At 50.9% G+C, this 20,311-nt stretch overlaps 1 protein-coding gene across 1 annotated transcript in view; it reads left to right on the top strand.

Moving 5' to 3' along the window:
• The window catches only part of GNG4 (G protein subunit gamma 4), a 50,425-nt gene continuing 30,114 nt past the window's right edge, over positions 1-20,311 (top strand). The window contains exon 1 of the mRNA XM_037037316.1: positions 1-199. The gene's annotated coding sequence lies outside the window, so the exon portion shown is untranslated. The remainder of the gene's footprint in view (positions 200-20,311) is intronic.

The raw sequence follows: 20,311 nt of genomic DNA, 5'->3' as shown, positions 1-20,311 counted from the left end.
CCGGCGAGCGGCGGCGGGGCTGTGCGGACGGGCGGCACCGCCCGGGCTCGGCGGGCTCGGGGGAGCTGAAATCACCGGGGGTCGGCGGAACGTCCCGAAGCCGGAGGGCGGTTCCGGCGCCCGCGGCCCAGCCCGCGCGGCCAGCAGCTGGGCGGCAGGTGCGCGGCTGCCCCAACCCGGGACCCTCCGCGGAGCGCAGGTGCGTACGGGCCGCTCCGGAGGCTCCGGAGTCTCCTGGGGGTCGGCGACGGAGGCGGCGAGGTACCGGGGACCCGTGTCCGTATGTAGGTCACCGAGCGTTCGCTCCGGCCTCGGCAGGGACGTCCCCGCCAGCAGGACCGTCATGGAAGGGGTGGACTGTCCAGTCGGTCGTTCTATTGGGGGAAACGCTTTCGGCGAGCGCCGGCAGAAGTTCTGTTGATTCCTGACACCGGGGACACCTGCCTCTCCCGGGTCTGGCGGCGACAGGGCGCAGGTTTGTCACCCCTCCCCCATGGCGTCTGTCCCCGCGGCTGGTGCTGAAGTGCACTGCACTCGCGGCGCGCGCCCGGTGGCTTTGGGGAGCGGTGGGCTGATTTATGCCTTAGAAATAATAACGGGAGGGCGAGGGGCAGAGGTGAGGCTGGAGAAGGCGTCTTAATTTAGGAGGATTTGCTTGTTTTGTGTGTCTTGAAGTAGGATATTAGGAAGTCCCGAATGTCAAAGTCTGAGCAAGTGGTGAAGTGGCCGGTGGCCCCCTGGGACCCTCTGCACCCGGGCTCCCTTGGCTTGCTGCTCCCTCCCAGGGCTGTGAAACGCTGGTCGCGGCCGAGACCTGCCGGGCTGCGCTCACATCCCAGTGAGGACGTGCCAGCGCTGCAGAAGGCTCGTCGGTCCTCCGGGGGGAAAGGAGAATCCGGGGCAGGCGCCTCCGAGCGGCCCGAGGGGACTCGGCTCTGTGCTTGGGTTCTTTCGGGAAACCCTTTGCCTGTCCCGGGCGGGGGGTCGGCCGCGCGGCCCTGGCCCTGCTCCCCGCAGAGGCTGCGGCGGGAACCCGGAGGTGGAAGGCCTTTCGGTCCTGAGAAAGGAGACCCCAGACCTGTAAACCTGTAAATGGTGCGTTATTACCCAAGTGTGAGTTTGGCTCACCCACCAGCCATTGGAAAAGCTGGACACAGCACCCGTCGGTGTCTACGCAAATAAATACGCTGTATTTAAGGTGCACCAGGACGCTCTGCTAGTTTAAGGGGTTGTCAGGCTGAAGTGACTATTTGGGACAGTGGCCTTCCTGTTGGCTCCTCCGCGTGCCTGTGGCTCCAGTCTTCAGCCTCCGTTGGATCAAATTGCCCAAAGGAAGCCAGGTGGGCTGAGAAACAAACAGCACAGCAGAAAGGTCCTTCACACTGGCCTATGACTGGCTGGGCATCGCCTTTGTCCATGGTGGGAAAACCAGGGAAAAACTTTTGCACGTGCATTTTACACTTTTTAAAACTGACAGTCCTTGATGCACCCAAATCTCTGCACTTTCTTGGAAATGGTGGGGCATTGGGTGGGAACTTGGGCACTGTCATCCCCTGGCCCCTGGGGGAGCAAGTACCAGGTAGCTGTCTTGGAGGACCAGGTAGGGCTTCAGAAGCACCTGTGTGTAACCCTGCTGCTCACACACGCTCACACACACACGCACACGCATGCGCATGCACGCACAACTACTGCTTATGTCAGAAGGCGACCAAATGGCCGAGAAATGATGGACGTCTACAACACGAGTCAGTCTCGTTTACTTATAGCCACGCCTCACTCTCACATTTTTTTCTTAGTTTGTCTCATTTTTGTTCAACTTGAAGAAGGCAGAATGCCTAAAAGGCAATACATTTTAATTGTCTTTTTTCTTCATGGAATTTTGGAACAGTATCTTTAAGATAATTCCCCGATCTGTTCTAGGAACACCTTTGGGAGCATATGCTACTGACTAATCTTGCAGTTTCCTTTTTTACTCAGTATTTTTGTTGGCTCTAGACATATTTGGGCACAAAGAGACTTACTATCCAGGTAGATCATTTGTTCGGTTTTTGTAAACCAGAAACTGAAATTTAACTTCTTTAATACACCAAAAGTACCGTGAACTATCCTTTTAACAGCAGCTAGGTTGTTTTAATGGAAAATTAGAGAAGATAAATGAGTGTCAGAAAAAGGAAAACCAGAGGTCAGTTATAACATGTAAAAGTTAGCCTAGTACTACTGCAGGTTTTCAACCAGCTGATTTAAACCACGTGAAGAATAAAGCAGACGTCTTACGTAAATGATCAGAAGTGAAAACAGACGCAAATGAAATTTCCATTCAGGGAAGGAAGTGGAGGCAAGAGATGCTGCTGAAGGCAAGTGCTGCCTTAGAGAGGACAGAGAGGACGAAGACATCAGTTGAACAGCGAGCCTGCCCATTTCCAGCCGCTGCACCAGGGGGCTTTTGTGAGGCCAAATGGCAGCTGCCAGTGGTCACCAGCATCCCTAGTGGACCTCGGCACACCTTGGCGGGTCTGGTGCAGCTGGGAACGTGGGTGTGTCGAAGGCCTGGTGCTTGTGCGTGGGCCCCAGGTGTCCTGGAGGCGAGGAGGTCTTTGTAGCTGTGGAGAAGCTAGTGTCCCCAAAGCCCTGAGGGTCCCCAGTCAGGGCCCAGCCTGGGAGGAGCCCAGGTGGGCAGGGCCCTGGGAGGAACCCAGTGTGGGGAGGAAGGGCCTGGTGGGCGCATCATGGGGGTGGTCTCATTAACCCTCACACCACACCTGCAAGCTTTCTCGTTAGCAAAACGCAAGGTGACCACTGGCAGGGTGTTTGGTGGAGAGTGGTGACTCTTCAACTGACCAAGGATAAGCGTATGCACCCCGACGTGAGAGCAGCAGAGCCCTGGGGAGAGAAGTAAGGGGTGTGGGATGTGAGATGCACCCAGGGCTGTGCCTGCTCCTTTCCCGCTCCAGGCTCACATTTCTCAGACCTTTGTTCCCTGGGGCCTGGGGAGGAAGAGAGAAGACATCAAAGAAAGGCTTCAGCCTCCTTTGGGGACCAAGTGCTCTCCTCCCCCACAGCCGACTGTGCGCCCTGCCAGGAGGACAGCCCTCCACCCACTGCCCTCCCCCACCCCGTGTGCCTCTGCTTCTCTCTCTCGCCCCGTGCGTCCTGGTGCTCATGTCCAGTTCACAGCCGCAGGCCCTCTTGTCCACACCTGTCCAGTCGCCACCAAAGGAGGAGGCAGGGACAGCAATGGGGAGGAAGGAAACATCATCGTCCATTGTTTTTAAGAGCTCTTATTAGGTAGAACACCTTCACAACCACAGCGAAGGTCTTGCTGTGACAAACAAATGTGCTCTCCTGCCCCGCACCCCTCCAGTATGGAGGTCCAATAGGAGAAATGGAGTTAGGGAACAGGAAGGAAGGAGCAGAGGGGTCCTCGGGTAGGGGTGGCAGCGGAGTGGTTGGGGGAGGGGTGCTGAAGGCTGCAGGTGGTTCTCTCCGAGGTGGCAGGCTTGGTGGCTCAGGCCCTGACCCCGCTGGAGGGCAAAGGCCCCAAGGTCTGCTTCCAGTGGTCTCTCAGGGTAGCATGCCCTGGCTGAGAGAATGCAGGAGGAGGCGGCTGGGGGCAGCATGTGTGACCTGCAGGTGAGGGGGGGCTGTCTGGGAGGAGCAGAGGCTGGCTGGACACAGGGGGTCCCCAGTGACCAAGCAAAGCCATGTGGTGGGCGACCACCCTCCCAGGGACTCCGAGGGGCGGCAAACAGCGGGGGCTTCAAAGAGCAGATGTGAGTGTCGGGGCAAACCAAAAATTATTCTGTGAAATGCACCCTCCTTCCAATGCAGGTTTTCATGGGGCGAGGTCCCTCGGAAGGGCTGCCCCTGCCCCACAGTCCCTGGGGCTGCTGCACCCGCCACCCCCACTTCCGCTCCAATGACTCATGTTGTGTGCGTCACACGTCCAGCCCAGCCTTGTTTGTGCTGCTTTGTCCCCAACACACCGGCCTCGGCCTCATTGGGGCTGCAGTTCATTAGCTTCGGTGAGAGGAGTTTTTTATTTTATGTTCTTCCCAAACCTCTGGGTCCCCATCTTCCTGCCCCCAAGCTCCACTGGCCCTGCTTCACGGTCACCACGGCAACTTGGATTCCCCAGGCCCAGGCCGCCCTGCCCTCCCTGCCCTGCCTCCCCTGCACTGGTGTCGTGGGCTGTGCGGCCACACGCCCGTGGTGGGTTTCCTCACCCTCCTCTCAGTGCTGGGGATGCAGCATAAAGCAAAGCAGGCGGTGGAGAGGAACAAGCCAGTCCTGCCCTCGCAGAAGTTACATGTTAGTGGAGGGTCCGAGCAATAGTAAGTCAGAAAATCAAAGGTAACTTAAGCAAATTAACAAATAAGCACCTTAAACTGTAACAAGTGCTTGGGAGAAAATGCAACCAAAAAGGGAGCCGGGGAGCCGGCAGCAGCTCTGCAAGGGCTGCTTTCAGAGAGACCCTTAGTCCCGACTCGAGACCAAGGCAACCGACTGGACACGACTGTGTGTGGTGCACGTGGAGCCCACGAGAACGGAAGCAGGTGAAACATGACGGGTCACGGGTGGTTTCTGCTCAGCTGCCCTCCTGGATGGGACCGGGATTTTGCTGCCCTCGGGCTCCCACTGCTGCACCCCCAGCGCACGAGGCAACCACGTCGCCAGGAGAAGGGTTGGTAGCATCACACAGGGGGACAGGCTGAGCAGCGTGACACACAGCGTGGAGAGCTCTCGCCTGCTCTGTGGAGGCCACAGCAGCCCAGAGGCCGGCCTCCCCGAGCACCAGGGACAGAGCCTCCCACGGTGCCCCTGGGGGCTGGGCCACAGACGCCCATCGTGAGATCTGGGGGCGAGCTGGAGCAGAGGGGCCGCGCTCCAGCCCCTTTGCTGTGGGCCTGGATGCGCCAGGAGGCTGCTCCGTCAGACTTTTCATACAGTGGCCCCTTGTCCGTGGTTTCAGTTTCCCACAGTCAACTGAGCTCCGAAAATATTAAAAGTGGAAAATTCCAGAAATTAATGATTCCTAAGTTTCAAATTATGTGCCATTTTGAGTAGCATGGTGGGATCGCGCACTGGCCTGCTCTGTCCCACCCGGGACATGGACCATCCCTCTGTCCAGCGTCTTTACCCTGTAGATGCTCCCGCCCACATGTCACTTAGAAGCCATCTGGGTGATGCTGTGACTGTCGGCATCCCAGTGCTGGTGTGCAGGTCGCCGTGCCAAGTAGTGGAGCCAGCATCCTGTACGCCAGAGGCAAGTCATGAAGTGCTCCGTGTAAGTGCAAGTGTGGGGTTTCATGCTGTCTGTGACTCCAGACTTCCACTGTGGTCTTGGAATGTGTTCCCTGCAGGTCAAGGGCATACCTGTGTCTTGTAGGTCAGGGGACCTGGCAATGGGAACCATGATGACTTCACTGCACTAGTCAGTGGGGGTGGTAGACACCATTGAGTGAGCATGTGCACTGTGTGGCTGTCACATTCAAAACGATTGAGTGAGTAGAGCAACAAATCTGCACCAAATTTTGTGTTACACTTGAACATTCCTCCATGGAAACTATTCAGACGATTCAGAAGGCCGCAGCCGTGGGCAACTGGTGATTGGCAGCTTCATCACGACAATGTGCCCACTCGTGCACCAGGTCTCGTGCAGAGTTTTTTGGTGAAACATCAAATCACCCAGGTGACTCAGCCCCCCTGCAGCCCAGATTGGGCTCCCTGTGACTTGGGTTGGCACCCCTCACTCCCGAGATACCCCTCCCAATTTTTGTCCAGCCCAGTGGGTTTAGGACCAGCTGTTCTGCGTCTCTGCCCCTCCTGCCACTCTGGGCGTGGTTTCTTCTTTAAATTCCGTAGTTGTAGGACTTCCATTCTGCTCGATTTCTGATGGTTCTGAATGATGGTTCTTCCATAGTTTAGTTGTAATTTTGACGTAATTGTGCAAGGCAGCGAGCCACGTGTATCTACATCGCCATCTTGACAGGAAGTTGTACCTGGGCAGTTTTTTCAAAACTACCGCTTTTTGCCTTGGCCCTGGACGTTCTGACTCAGCAGGCCTGGGCAAGAGCCTGGGAATCTGTGTTTGACAAACCACAGAACCCAGTGATTTCTGTGCATCTGCTTCCTCGTGTGTGATAACGCCCAAATGGTGTCAGCATCCCCCGAGCCGGTTCCTCTGACAGCCACTCCTGCCCCGTTGGAGCTGGGAGCCAGTGGCTGCCCACAAACGTCACGTGGCTGAAATGCCTCCGGACCTGAGTCTCCTTTCCAGCCAAACACATGGCCCTGTCTTCGCCTGTTCTCCTCCTCACCGGGGAGCCAGCCAGCTCTGCACCCTGAAGAACAGCCTCTGTGCAGAGCGCGGCGACCCCAAAGTACAGACCTGCCTGCCTCCCCTTCTGCTGCTGGTAGTGGCAGCTCTGTGGTTTGGGTGAACCTACCTCGCCCTCATCTGCTAGGAGTCAGGAAGGACGTTCCATCTGATGAGCTGCGAGGACGTCTGCCTGCCGTGCGCTGGGGATGGAGCTAGGAGAGGAGGACAAGGAGGTCCTGGCTCTTGAGGGACTGACAATCTATGAGGGAGGCGGATGACTCTGACACAACATGGAAGGAAGCACAGGTTCCTCCCAAACAGTGCGGGACACCGAGCCCAGCCTTGGTCAGGGAAGGCTTCCAGGAAGGCTCAGGATTTGGCCAGAGGGAAGGGTGGAGGTGGAGCCAGTGGGTGGCTTTTTAGGCTGAGTTTCTGCTTGAGCAGATAGCATTAATAATAATAATAATAGCTGACATTTACTGAGTGTTTGCTACATGCCAGCCTCTAAGTGTCTTTTATTGTATTAGCTGTTTTGTCCTTGGCAACTATTGTGATTGGAAAAACAATCCCCCCCCCCAAGATGGCCACACACTAATTCCTGGAACCTGTGAATCTATTACCTCACAGAGCAGGAGAGAGTTCGAGGAGGTGATTAAGTTCAGAGTCTTGAGGTGGGGAGATTTTCCTGGGTTACCTGGAGGGCCCAATGTCATCACGTGTTCTTACGAGAGGAGGACAGCAGTGCCAGAGAGACTGGGAGATGCCAGGCTGCTGGCTTGGAGAGCTGAGGGGCCGCCAGCTCTCCCCAGAAGCCCCAGCAGCTGCGGCCCTCCAAACACCAGATCATAAGATAATGAGTTGGTATTGTTGCAAGCCATAAGTTTGTGGCAATTTGTTGCAGCAGCAACAGTAAACAAATATAACGATTTCTCTTCCCATTTTGCAGTTGAAGAGAGCAGGGGGTTAAAGTAACAGCCCAAAGTTGCATAGTGAATAAAGAGCAGACCCAAGAGTAATTCAGCTGTCTGGCTCCAAGTCTGGCTCCAAGTCCAGCTCCAAGTCCTGCACGTGCCCATCTCGCCTCCCACGCCAGCCAGGGACTGAGAAGCAGGTCTTCTGGGCTGCCTGAGCGTCGGAGATGAGCCGGGCATGGGGGCTGACCCAAACCCCCACCCTGTCTCCCTTGCAGGTGCCGTTTGGCGACCCAACCCCCCACCCTGTCTCCCTTGCAGGTGCTGTTTGCCCACCCAAACCCTGGAGAATGGGGCATCAGCACCAGCGACAGTGGCACTGCGTGGCCACAGGTTGCTGTGGGTATGGGCTTGCAGTGTGATGACGACAGACTGTCCCCACTCCCGGGGGAGCCTCTCCTTGGACCAAAGCCTTATTTTACCTGCCCTCAGACAGGACACTGGTCACTGCACCCTTCCCTATTCACTTACAAAGACTTCGTGTGTGGGCTGGGCCACGTGCCCATTCTCCATTCTTCCGGCTTCCTATAGCCTTTTACTCACAACTTTGTCATCTCGGGTCGGGGCCTCTTCACAACGATAGCCAGAGCCAGCATTCCTGGCTCACTGTCGTACCCAGAGATGTCCCATGGCCCGGCCACCCGGCACAGGAGGACTGGCCTCACTTCAGGTGCTTCCGAGGGTCGGGTCGGCCGTGCAGACCCTGCAGTCTGTGGCTTCTCCAGCTGCGGGGAGGAGGCGGGGGGAGGGGCTGTCCTCTGCTCGCCTCCAGGCAAGCCCTGCCACTCACCGCTGCCACCTCTAGGGCTCAGGGATAGTTCACCCCTCAAACAACTGTATTTCACTGTGTATAATGTGCACCCACATTTTTCTGCACATTGCATTTGGGATGGTTATACCCACTATTACACCCATGGTGTGCAATCATTATACCCATGTATGATGTGCATCCTCATTTCTCCCTCAAAAATTTGGGTAAAGAAAGTGCTCATTATATACGGCAAATATGGCACTTTGCCAAGATCACTCACAGGCTGGCGACCTGTTAAGGAAAAAGTGTGTCAGACTCTGCATCTTTTTTCCTGGAACATACGCATCTGTCCAGGTTATTTTCAGGCTGGCTTCATGTGTCCCTGTTGCTTTTCCCACTGCTGTTCCAACATTCTCCTTCGTGCTAAGCTCACCTGAGCAACGCAGATCAGCCTGTCTGTCGGCACAGTATGAAGAGGCATGGTGGAGAAATCAGTCAACGCATGCGACAAACTGTCAACAGCATCAGAGGGTGACAGCCCTCACAGTCAGGCCTTCCTTCCTCTTGTGGGGACAGCTCGCTGTCTCTGAGTCCCAAACCCGTCTAATCTAGAATGAGCACCATGTTACTGTGTTTGTTTTCCCAGACCAAGCCATTCAGTCATTACGTAGTCTCAAAAAAGTCGGGTGGCGGTGTCTAGTACTCCGTGACTTTGCTAAGTTGTCTTACTAGTTTTATTCCTGCCTGGGCTGTTTTACTTGACATAATCTTTAGGGCACAAGATGACAGGCTGTTACAAAGGGTCAGAAGGAAAAGCAGAGGGACGCAAATGGAAGCACACACACCTCGTTTGTGGATGGGAACAGTCAACATAGTTAAATCCCCACACCACCCAAAGCAATCTATAGATTCACTGCAATCTCTATCAAAATACCAATGGCATATTTCACAAAATTAGAACAAGTAATTCAAAAATGTATATGGAATCACAGAAGGTCCCAAGCAGCCACAGGAATCTTGAGAAAGAACAAAGTTGGAGGAATCATACTACCTGATATAAAACTATACTACAAGGCTATAGTAGTCAAAACAGCATGGTACGGACATAAAAACATATACATAGGTCAGTGGAACAGAATAGAGTGCTCAGGGATAAACCCACACCTACGTGGTCAATTAATGCATGACAGAGGAAGCAAGAACATGCAGTGGGGTAAAGATAGTCTATTCAGTAAATAGTGTTGGGAAAATTGGAGAGAGATGCAAAAAAAGGAAACTAGAACACCTCCTTATACCATATACAAAAATAAATTCAATATGGGCTAAAGAATTAAATGTAAGACTTGAAACCATAAAACTCCTAGAAGCAAATAGGCAATAAAACCTCTAACATTTCTGTTAGTGATATTTTTCCTGATAGGAAAAAAAAGAAAATGTAAACAGCCCTACTGTGTGGCTCAGTTGGTGGGGCATCATTCCACAAACTGAGAGGTCACTGGTTTGATTCCTGCTCAGGGCATATACCTGGGTTGTGGGTTCGGTTCTTGGTTGCAGTGTGTATAGGAGGCACCAATATATGTTTCTCTTCCTTTCTCCCTCCCTCCCCTTCACTCTAAAAATAAAATCTTTTTTTTAATTAAATGGGACTTCATCAAACTAAAAGGCTTTTGCACAGCAAAAGAAACCATCAATAAAGTGAAAAGGCAGCCCACTGATGGAATAAGATAATTACCAATTATACATCTGATAAGGGGTTAATATCCAAAATTTATAAAGAACTCATTCAACTAAAAAACTTTCAATTAAATAATGGGGCGTAGACCTGAATAGACACTTGTCCAGAGAGGACATACAGATGATTGATAGATATATGAAAAGATGCTCAATGTCACTAATCAGAGAACTGCAGATTAAAACCACAATGAGATACCACCTCTCACTTATCAGAATTGCTCTCATCCTTAAGTCAACAAGATTTGGTGAGCGTATGGAGAAAAGGGAGCCGTCATGCACTATTGGTGGGAATGCAGACTGGTGCGGCCACCATGGAAAACAAAACAGTATAGAGGGTCCTCAAAAATTACACATGGAACTGCATTATGATCCAGTGCTTCCGCCTTGGGGTATATATGCGAAGAAACCCAAAACACTAACATGAAAGAATATATGCACCCCTGTGTTAGTTGTAGCATTATGTTTAATAGCCAGGATATGGAAGCAACCCAAGTGCCCATCAACAGATGTTTGGATAATGAAGATGTGGTACATACCTACAATGGAATATTACTTGGCCATAAAAAGAATGGACTTCCAGCCAAGATGGAGGCATAGGTAGATACACTTTGCTTCCTCACACAACCAAAAGAAGGACAACAAATTTAAAAACAAAAAAAATAACCAGAATTGCCAGAAAATACAACTGCATGGAAGTCTGACAACCAAGGAGTTAAAGAAGAAACGTTCATCCAGACCAGTAGGAGGGACAGAGCCAGGCAGCAGGGAAGAGGGGACTTGCAGCAAGGTGGCAGCCAGAAAAGTGGGGCAGGTGAGGCAGTAGCTGGGGGATTGGGGTGGCCAAGGTGGCGGCTGGCAGAGCGCTCAGTCCCACATTTGGGTGTGGATAAACTGTGAGGAACAACTGAGGAACAGGACAGACCACACAATCCAGGGTTACAGTGCAGGGAAATAAAGCTTCAAAACCTCTGTAAGATTCTGTAGGGGTTGAGGCAGTGGGATACACTCCCAGCCTCACAGCAGAGTTCATTGGAGAGACCCACAGGGTCCTAGAACATACACAAACCCACCCACCTGGGAATCGGCACCAGAGGGGCCCAATTTGCTTGTGGGTAGGGGGAGAGAAGTGATTGAAAGCAGAGAGAGAGCTGAGTGAGTGGCATTACTCCCCCTTTGACCCCTCACACACACACAGCCCCACCACGCAGCCACCCGAGTTGCCCCACCCTGGTAAATACCTAAGCTCCTCCCTCTACTGCATAATAGGCATGCCAAAACAAACAAAAAAAATATGGCCCAAATGAAAGAACAGATCAAAGCTCCAGAAAAAGAACTAAATGATGAGGAGATAGCAAACCTCTCAGATGCAGAGTTCAAAACACTGCTAATCAGGTTGCTCACAGAAATGGTTGAGTATGGTCACAAAATAGAGGAAAAAGTAAAGGTTAGGCAAAGTGAAATAGAGAAAAATATACAAGGAACCAACAGTGATGGGAAGGAGACCAGGACTCAAATCAATAGTTTGGAGCAGAAGGAAGAAATAAACATTCAACCAGAACAGAGTGAAGAAACAAGAATTCAAAAAAATGAGAAGCTTAGGAGCCTCCTGGACAACTTGAAACATTCCAACATCCAAATCATAGGGGTGTCAGAAGGAGAAAAGGAAGACTAAGAAATGGAAAACTTGTTTGAAAACATTATGAAAGAGAAGTTCCCCAATCTGGCAAAGGAAATAGACTTCCAGGAACCTCAAGAGTCCCAAAGAAGTTGGACCCAAGGGAGCACACACCAAGACACATCATAATTGCATTACACAATATTAAAGATAAGGAGAGAATCCTAAAAGCAGCAGAGGAAAAGGAGACAGTTACCTACAAAGCAGTTCCCATAAGACTGTCAGCTGATTTCTTAAAAACTTTCAGACAAGAGGGGACTTGAAGGTAGTATTCCGACTTCCGCCAAGATGGAGGCATAGGTGGAAACACTGTGCCTTCTCCCACAACCAAGTTTGACTACAACAAAAGTTTTGGAGAACTAGAACACACCCAAAGACCAGAACACGGAATTACACAGAAGTCCGACAGCTACAAACCATTCAACGGGGACGGTAAGAGAGGCGGAACCAGCAACGGAGCTGGGTCGGGCAGGACAGATCCCCCGACCTAGGCGCTAGGCGCGCAGGCAGCCCAAAGCCAGTCAGGGTGCGGAGCAGACTGACCAAGGTAGCACATTCGCGCGCAGTGAGACGGACCACGCAGGCCCCAGGGGACGAACCCAGTGGTGGAGGGCCGACAGCGGTGGCACACTCGAGTGCAGTGGAACAAAACACGTGGGCCCGGTGACGGTGGTGGCTGTGGTGCCTGTGGGGGTCAAGGCGGCAGGCGGCGGAGGGAAGCCATTGTCCCTCTTTGACCCCGCCCCCACATACAACGTCACAACCCAGCGACTTAGTTGCCCTGTTCTAGTGAACACTTTAGGGCTCCGATCCTGCTATGGAACAGGCATGAACAGCCCAAAAGATAGTGCAAGAAGAACTCAAAGTCCCAGAGCCAATAACTCTAAGCGACCGAGAAATTGCCAGCCTCTCAGAAGCACAATTTAAGACACTATTTATCAGGATGCTCACAGAATTGGTAGACTACAGTCACAAATTAGAGGAACTTAGTCACAAATTAGAGGAAAATATGAAGGCTAAACTAATTGAAATGAAGGGAGATGTCCAGGAAACCAATAGCTATGGAAAGGAAACTGGGACTCAAATCAATGGAATGGACCAGAAGGAAGAATGAAACATCCAACCAGAAAGGAATGAAGAAATGAGAATTCAAAAAAATGAGGAGAGGCTTAGGAACCTCCAGGACATTCTTTAAACGTTCCAACATCTGGATTATACGGGTACCAGAAGGGGGAAAGAAACAGCCATGAGTGGAACACTTATTTGAACAAATAATAAAGGAGAACTTCCCCAGTCTGGCAAAGGAAATAGACTTCCAGGAAATCCAGGAAGCTCAGAGAGTGCCAAAGAAGTTGGACCCAAGAAGGAACACACCAAGACACATCATAATTACATTAGCCAAGACCAAAATGAAGGAGAGAATCTTAAAAGCAGCAAGAGATAAGGGGACAGTCACCTACAAAGGAGTACCCATCAGACTGTCAGCGGATTTCTCAAAAGGGACCTTACAGGCAAGAAGGGGCTGGAAAGAAGTATTCCAAGTCATGAAATCCAAAGACTTACAGCCAAGATTGCTTTATCCAGCAAAACTTTCATTTAGAATGGAAGGACAGATAAAGTGCTTCTCAGATAAGGTCAAGTTCAAGGAGTTCATCATCACCAAGCCCTTATTCTATGAAATGCTAAAGGGACTTATATAAGGAAAAGATGATGAATAATATTAACAGTGAAAGGACAGCAAACACACAGCTATTAACAACCACACCTAAAACAAAAGCAAACCAAGAGGACAGCTAGATCAGGAGTGGAACCATGGAAATGAAGAACACATGGAGGGTTAGCAACAGGGGGGTGGGAGGAGGAGAAGGGGAGAGAAGGCACAGAAAATAGCATAGATGGTAGGTAGAAAATAGATAGGGGGAGGGCTAGAATAGTGGGGGAAATATAGAATCTAAAGAACTTGAGACACGTGATTATAAACTAAGGGGGGGAGAATGGTGGGGGAGGGAGTGTGCGGGTGGAGGGGAATGAAGGGGGGAATAGAACAACTGTAATGGTATAATCAATAAAATATATTTTTTAAAAAAAGAAGGTAGTATTCCAAGTCATGAAAGGCAAGGACCTCTATCCAAGATTGCTCTATCCAGCAAAGCTTTCATTTAGAATGGAAGGGCAGATAAAGTGCTTCCTGGATAAGGTCAAGTTAAAGGAGTTCATCATCACCAAGCCCTTATTATATGAAATGTTAAAGGGATTTATCTAAGAAAAAGAAGGTAAAAAATATGAACAGTAAAATGACAATGAACTCACAACTACCAACAGCCAAACCTTAAAAACAAAAACAAAAACAAACTAAGCAAACAGCTAGAACAGGAACAGAATCATAGAAATGGAGATCACATGGAGGGTTATCAGTGGGAAAGGGGAGGGGGGAGAAAGGAAAAAGGAACAGGGAATAAGAAGCATAAGTGGTAGGGCCCTGGCTGGCGTAGTTCAGTGGATTGAGTGTGGGCCTGCAAACCACACAGTCGCGGTTCGATTCCCAGTCAGGGCACATGCCTGGGTTGCAGGCCAGTTCCCAGCAGGGGATGCACGAGAGGCAACCATCCATTGATATTTCTCTCCCTCTCTCCTTCCCTTCCCCTCTAAAGACAAATAAATAAAACCTTTAAGAAAAAGAAGCATAAACGGTAGGTACAAAATAGACAGGGGAGGTTAAGAACAGTGTGAGAAATGAAGAAGCCAAAGAACTGATATGTGTGGCCCATGGACATGAATTAAGGTTGGGGAGGGAATGCTGGTGGGAAGGCAGGTATAGTGCCTAGGGGAATAAAGAGGAGAAAGAAATAGGACAACTCTAATAATAAAATACATTGAAAATTTTTTACAGAATGAAACATTGCCACCTGCGACAGCAGCACAAGTAGTCCTCGAGCAGGGTGGTCCAACCTCGTGGTGTCTCTGGGCCGCACCTTAAACACACAGACACTGACACAAGCTGATGAGAAAAGAAGTTAAGTAAATTTACAAGGTTGTGTTGGGCTACAGTCACAGCCATCCTGGGCTGCAGGTTGGACACCACGGCAAGGGTGTTGTGCTAAGTGAAATGAGTCAGTCAGAGAAAGACAAATTTCCGATGATTTCACCTGCACTTGTAATCTGAAGAATATAAACAGACAAACAAAATAGAAACAGACTCACAGAGACAGAGAACTGACTGTTCGTCGCCGGGGGGAGGGGTTGGGAGGATGGGTGAAAATGTGAAGGGATTAAGAACTACAAATCTGGCCCTGGCCAGTGTGGCTCAGTGGGTTGAAGCATCCTCTAGTGCGCCAGAAGATTTCGGGTTTGATCCCCAGTCAGGGCACGTACAGGAGATAACCAGTCAATGTCTCTCTCTCTCTCTCTCCTCTCTCCCTTCCTCTCTCTCTAAAAAGCAAGAAAAAAGTCTTCTCAGATAAGGATTTTTAAAAAATTATAAAGAAGTGCAAATCAGTAGTTATGGAATAGTGACAGGATGTAAGTCACAGCAGGGGGAATATAGTCATTAACAATGTAATAACCATGCAGGGTGCCAGGTGGGCACTGGAAATATCGGGGCAACATTTTGTAACATGTGCGATTGTCTAACCACTATCTGCACACCTGAAACTAACACAAAGTAGAACCGAATGTAAACTGTAATAAAAAATGACAAGACTCTGTAGCGGCCACTGCCACTCCTGCACCTCGGGGCACCTCACCCAGTTCTCCCAGCCGCCACCAGCTGCCTGCCCCAGTGTGTTTTTCTGAATCTCATCTGTTCCCCTTCTGAGGTGATTTTGGTGTGGGGAAGAGCCAGGAGTCACAAGGCACCAAATCTGGGCTGTAGAGGGGCTGAGTCACTTGGATGATTTGATGTTGCACCAACTCTGCACAAGATGTGATTCACGAGCGGGCACATTGTCTTGATGAAGCTGCCCATCACCAGTTGCCCACAGCTGCGGCCTTCTGAATCATCTGAAGAGTTTCCACAGAGGAATGTTCAAGCTTAACGCAAAACTTGATACAGATTCGTTGCTCAACTCAATCATTTTGAATGTGATGGCCACACAGTGCACATGCTCACCCAATGGCGTCTGCCGCCCCCACTGACTAGTGCCGTGAAGTGGTCATTGTTCCCACACATGCACTCCAGTTCACTCTCCTTGGCTGCCAGGTTCTATGGATGTAGCACAAACCATTCTCGTTATATCAACCACGGCTGGGCTTTCTCCCGACAGACTGCCACCTGAGGTCTGAAAGGCTCCACATGTGCTTGCTTACCTCGTTGGTGTCAGTGGTCGGTTCATACGTGAGCGCCAAGAATGAAGCCCGGGAAGAATTCAGTGTATAAATGTGCAGACCAAGTGTATTCATTTCCTGGGGCTGTGGTAGCAAAGTACCATAAACTGGTTGGTTTAAAACAAAAATAAAACAAATTTATTCTCTCTCAGTTCTGGAGGCCAGATGTCCAAATCAATGTATCAACACGGCCACCTCCCTCTGAAGTTTCTGGTGCTCCAGGTGTTTTTGGCTGGTGGCCATTTAACTCCAAAACTGGCCTCCATCTGCACTTGGCCCAGGCATTTATCTGCTTTACTCTGAATTCTTCCCTGCTCAGCTCAGGATTTTAGAAGCAAAAGTCATGAAGACTTGGACCATGTCTGTTGTTAGCATGCCACACCTGTCCCTCCGTGAACGGGGAGCTGGAGGGACTGGACAGATCCTCAGAGGATTTTGAGGGCAGCAGAACTACTCGCAGAGAGCAAAGGCAGGGGGAAATAAGTTGCATATACACACCTCTCTTACACACATGCACACACATCCCTCACACACGCTTCTCTGTCTCTCTCTCTCTCACACACACACACAATGTAAAGTAAAATCCTGATACTTTGGCACAAAATCATCTCTCTTTTTTATGAGATCATTTATCCAGAAATGAGAAAATTAATTGCCCTTAGAAATTTTACAAAAAATGTATTCTTGAATAAAGCACTGAGCTGAAAGACAATAGCATTTGTCCTTTTCTCAATTAAAAATTACATGGAAAACTCAAAAGCATCACTTTTCTCTGTCACTGCCCACCTAGTAAAAATCGCTTTTTCCATTGAAGCAATGTCATGTCGTGCAAAAGGGCCTTGCAGAGACCGGCCAGGAGCACAGCCCCTTCTTGCTCTGGTCGAGCTCCTGTCCTCTGTCCTCTCCGCCTCACCTGTCCGAATTCGGAAGCAAGTAACTAGCCCGGTTCCACAGGTTCACAGCTGGAAAGGAATTTTCCCTCCAGATGAGCCACCTCATCCGTACTTAATTTACACTGGATTTAGTGGAGATTTAGATGAGATTTCGGACTTGGAGTTGATGTTGACAAAGACTGACATTTAGGCTGTTGGGATGAGTGTGAATTTACTTTTCATGTAAGAAGGACATGAATTTGAGGGGTCCAGAAGGCAGAGTTAGGGGCTGAATTGTGCACCCCATCAAATTCAGAATGTCGCCGAATGTGACTGAATTTGGAGACAGGCCTTTAAAGAGGAAATTGTGGGTCTTGTGGCTGGGTCCTGACCCACTCTGACTTGGGTCCTCAGAGGAAGGGATTAGGTCACAGACCCTTGCACAGGGGCTCCATGTGCGCACACGGAGAAGGTGGCCACCTGCAAAGCCAAAGAGAGAAGGTCGGGAGGAACCAGCCCTGCCCACACCTGGCCGGAGCTGGGACTTCTGCACTCGGAACTGTGGGAAAATTCATGTCTGCTGTTGACCTGAGACGGGACTGGAGGAGTGAGGGCCAGCTGTGCGTCAGGGGTGCAGAGCAGGTTCGGGGCCCTCGTCCCTGCTCTGAGAGCCTGGCCTCATCCACCACCCAGCTCGGTTTCCCTGATTTGTGGCTGTAACAAATCACCACAAATTTAGGAGTTTAAAATAACACAGATTCATGTTTTGCAGTTCTGGAAGGCCTCGCCGGGCTAGATTAGGTGTTGGTGGAATCGAGGTCCCTCCTGGAGGCTGGAAGGGGAAATCCATTTTCTGGCCCTTTGCAGCCCGGAGGGGCCACACTCGCCCCCAACCACCACCACACCGCCAACCCCCTGAAGCACTTGGGTCTCTGACACAGACTCTGCCCTCCAGCCTCGCTCCTCAGGCTTCCACTGGGCCCAGGGCACCCTCCCTACCTGAAAGTCTGCTGATTCCCAGCCTGGGGTCTTAATCCCCTTGTCACAGAACAGAACAGGGGCACAGGTGAGTCAGGACGTATGCGCACCTATCTGGGATGCTCTCACTCCCCTGCCACGCCCTGGAAATCACGTGAGACGGCACATGTCCACTGCACTGTCAGACGACGTTGCTTATGGGAGAAATGGCTCCTGGCTGGTAACTTGCACGTGGACTGGGCGCAGCTTTGAATGCATGTCAGACACCTAAGGTGGACTCCTTGGGATAGGGACCTGGGGGAGAGGGGGCTCCTGAGTCTCTTTGCCTTCTTATCAGGACACCAGTCTGTGTGAGGAGGGCCCACCCTTATGACCTCATTCATCCAATTACTCATCAAAGTCCTGTTTCCAGATACAGTCACACTGGGGCTTGGGGCTTGACCAGGTGAATGGGGAGGAGTTTACTCGATAACAGGAGCCGCCTGTTACATTTGTAAACACTGCACATTTTAACACCTTTTCATACACAGTCAACACTCGGATCTGTTAGCATCACACTGACACCCGGAGTGGCTGGGCACTTCACCCGAGGCGGCCTGGTGGGAAGTCGGGCCCCTCTCCCTGGACACGCCGGAGATGGCCCCAGGGCTCCCCAGGCAGCAGAGACGCTCAATCGGGTGAGGGGAGATGCTGGTTTGGTAGGAATTTAAAGCAGGAGCATTGTCTGCATTCCAGAGCCGAAGAACAGTGACAACAAAGGAGAAAAGCCCACGCTTGAAGGCTCCTGGCTGGTGAGCCTGGGACAGTCGATGAATCACAGTCTGTACTGATTGCAATTGGAGATAGCCCTCTGACACACCGCACTCAGCCAGCGCGTGAACTCCGCGGACCCTGAACCAGGCGGAGGTCAGGGCCTGATACCCCACGCGTCAAAATCCTTGTACAACTCCCCCAAAACTTAACAAAGTCATCCCTTGTCATCCTCGGGAGGTTGGTTGCAGGACCGTCACAGATGCCAAAATCCTTGGACAATCCAGCTTTTCCTACAGAATGGCATGGAGCAGGGAGTCAGGATGTCCTCCTCGCGCGTGGATTCCTGGATTATTAGTCTCAATCCCCAACTGAGTTGGCCCAGTCTGCAGATGTGGAACTGGGCACGCAGGGGGTCACCTGCACATTTATTGGAAAAACTGCTTGTACGTGGACCCACTCAGTTCAAACCTGTGTTGTTGAACCGATGTGCACTGGGAGCTCGAGGACTAATTTTACAGAGTTTCAAGGTTTCTTCCCACGATTTCAAAATGAAAAAGTATAACTTGCCCTGACTGGGTGACTCAGGTAGTTGGAATGCTGTCCTGTTTACCAAGAAGGTTTTAGGGTCAGTCCCTGGTCAAGGCACATACCTAGGCTGTGGGTGTGGTTTCCAGTTGGCATGCGTATGGGAGACAACCAATCGCTATTTCTCGCTCACATCAGTTTCTCGCTCTCTCCCCGCTCCATCCCTTCCTCTCTCCCTGCCCCCTCCTCTCTCTCTAAAATAAATCAACGTTTCCTTTTGTGAGGATTCTTTTTAAGGATAGCTTCAAAGTGGAAAAGCTTGGCAGGCACCACCTCGATGATGTGGTGACAGTACCAGTAAGGGGACAACCTGAAGGCCCGTGCCACCTGCTAGGAAACAAGAATGCAGTAGGTGTTCCGGGGTCTCCCTGCCGGAGAATAACAACTGAGTGTCACGAGGAAATGTGACGGGGGCCCAAACTGAAGGACATTCATTCTAAGACATGAGAACTGCAGGCCGGGTGTTCTGAATTGCATCCTTCGCGGTGAAGGATGTTACTGGGAACTGGAATCGAATCTCAGGGTCAGGTGGTCGTCAGTGCCAGCGTTAACTTCCTGGCGCTGATGGTTGTGCTATGGTTTGTGAGAGAATGTCCTCTCTGGTAGGACATGCACAGTGCCCTGGGGCGTGGGGGTCAGCTGGCCTCTACACTCACGGGGTTCAGGAAGAAGGTGTCTGTCCTCTACTGGCAACTTCCTGTTGACAGTTTTTTTAGTAAATAAGGACAACAACCATATGAAAATGCTCAACATCCATTTGGCAAATGCAAATGAGAAGCACCGTGAGGTCCCGCTTCAGACCGAGTAGTATGACTAAAATTTGAAAAACAGAAAATAACATGTTTGTGAGGATGTGAACAGCTGGAACCCTAATACATTGCTGGTGGGGACGCACAGAGCTTCCCAGCAAGTGCTCAAACTGATGCAGATACAGTCACATCCACAGCAGCAGAGCCCACCACAGCCAGAGGTGGAAACAGCCCCAGTGTCCATCAGGAGATGAATGGGTTAAAAAATTGTGGTATATCCACATAACAGAATACTATCCAGCCATGAAAAGGAATGAAGTACTGGTACGTGCTACAAAGGAAACTAACCCCCCAAGCACTATGCTGAGTGAAATAAGCCAAACAGGATCACAGGCTGTGACTCCATTGATCTGAAGTGTCCAGAAAGGCAAATCCACGGATTCAGGCTGCAGACGGGTGGTTGCCCTGGGCTACGGGGACGGGGTGCGGGTCGTGTTCCGTTGGCGTCGATGGCAATGCACGGCAGCAGGTGGAGGCGGTGTGGGCACAGCGCTTGAACTGTACTGAGCGCCACTCACTGTTCACGTCAAAGGGGTTTCTT

The sequence above is a fragment of the Sturnira hondurensis genome, unplaced genomic scaffold (assembly GCF_014824575.4).
Source record: "Sturnira hondurensis isolate 20B ecotype Veracruz unplaced genomic scaffold, ASM1482457v3 Scaffold0022977, whole genome shotgun sequence".
Lineage (NCBI taxonomy): Eukaryota > Metazoa > Chordata > Mammalia > Chiroptera > Phyllostomidae > Sturnira > Sturnira hondurensis.
This window is presented reverse-complemented; position numbering and strand designations above follow the sequence as displayed.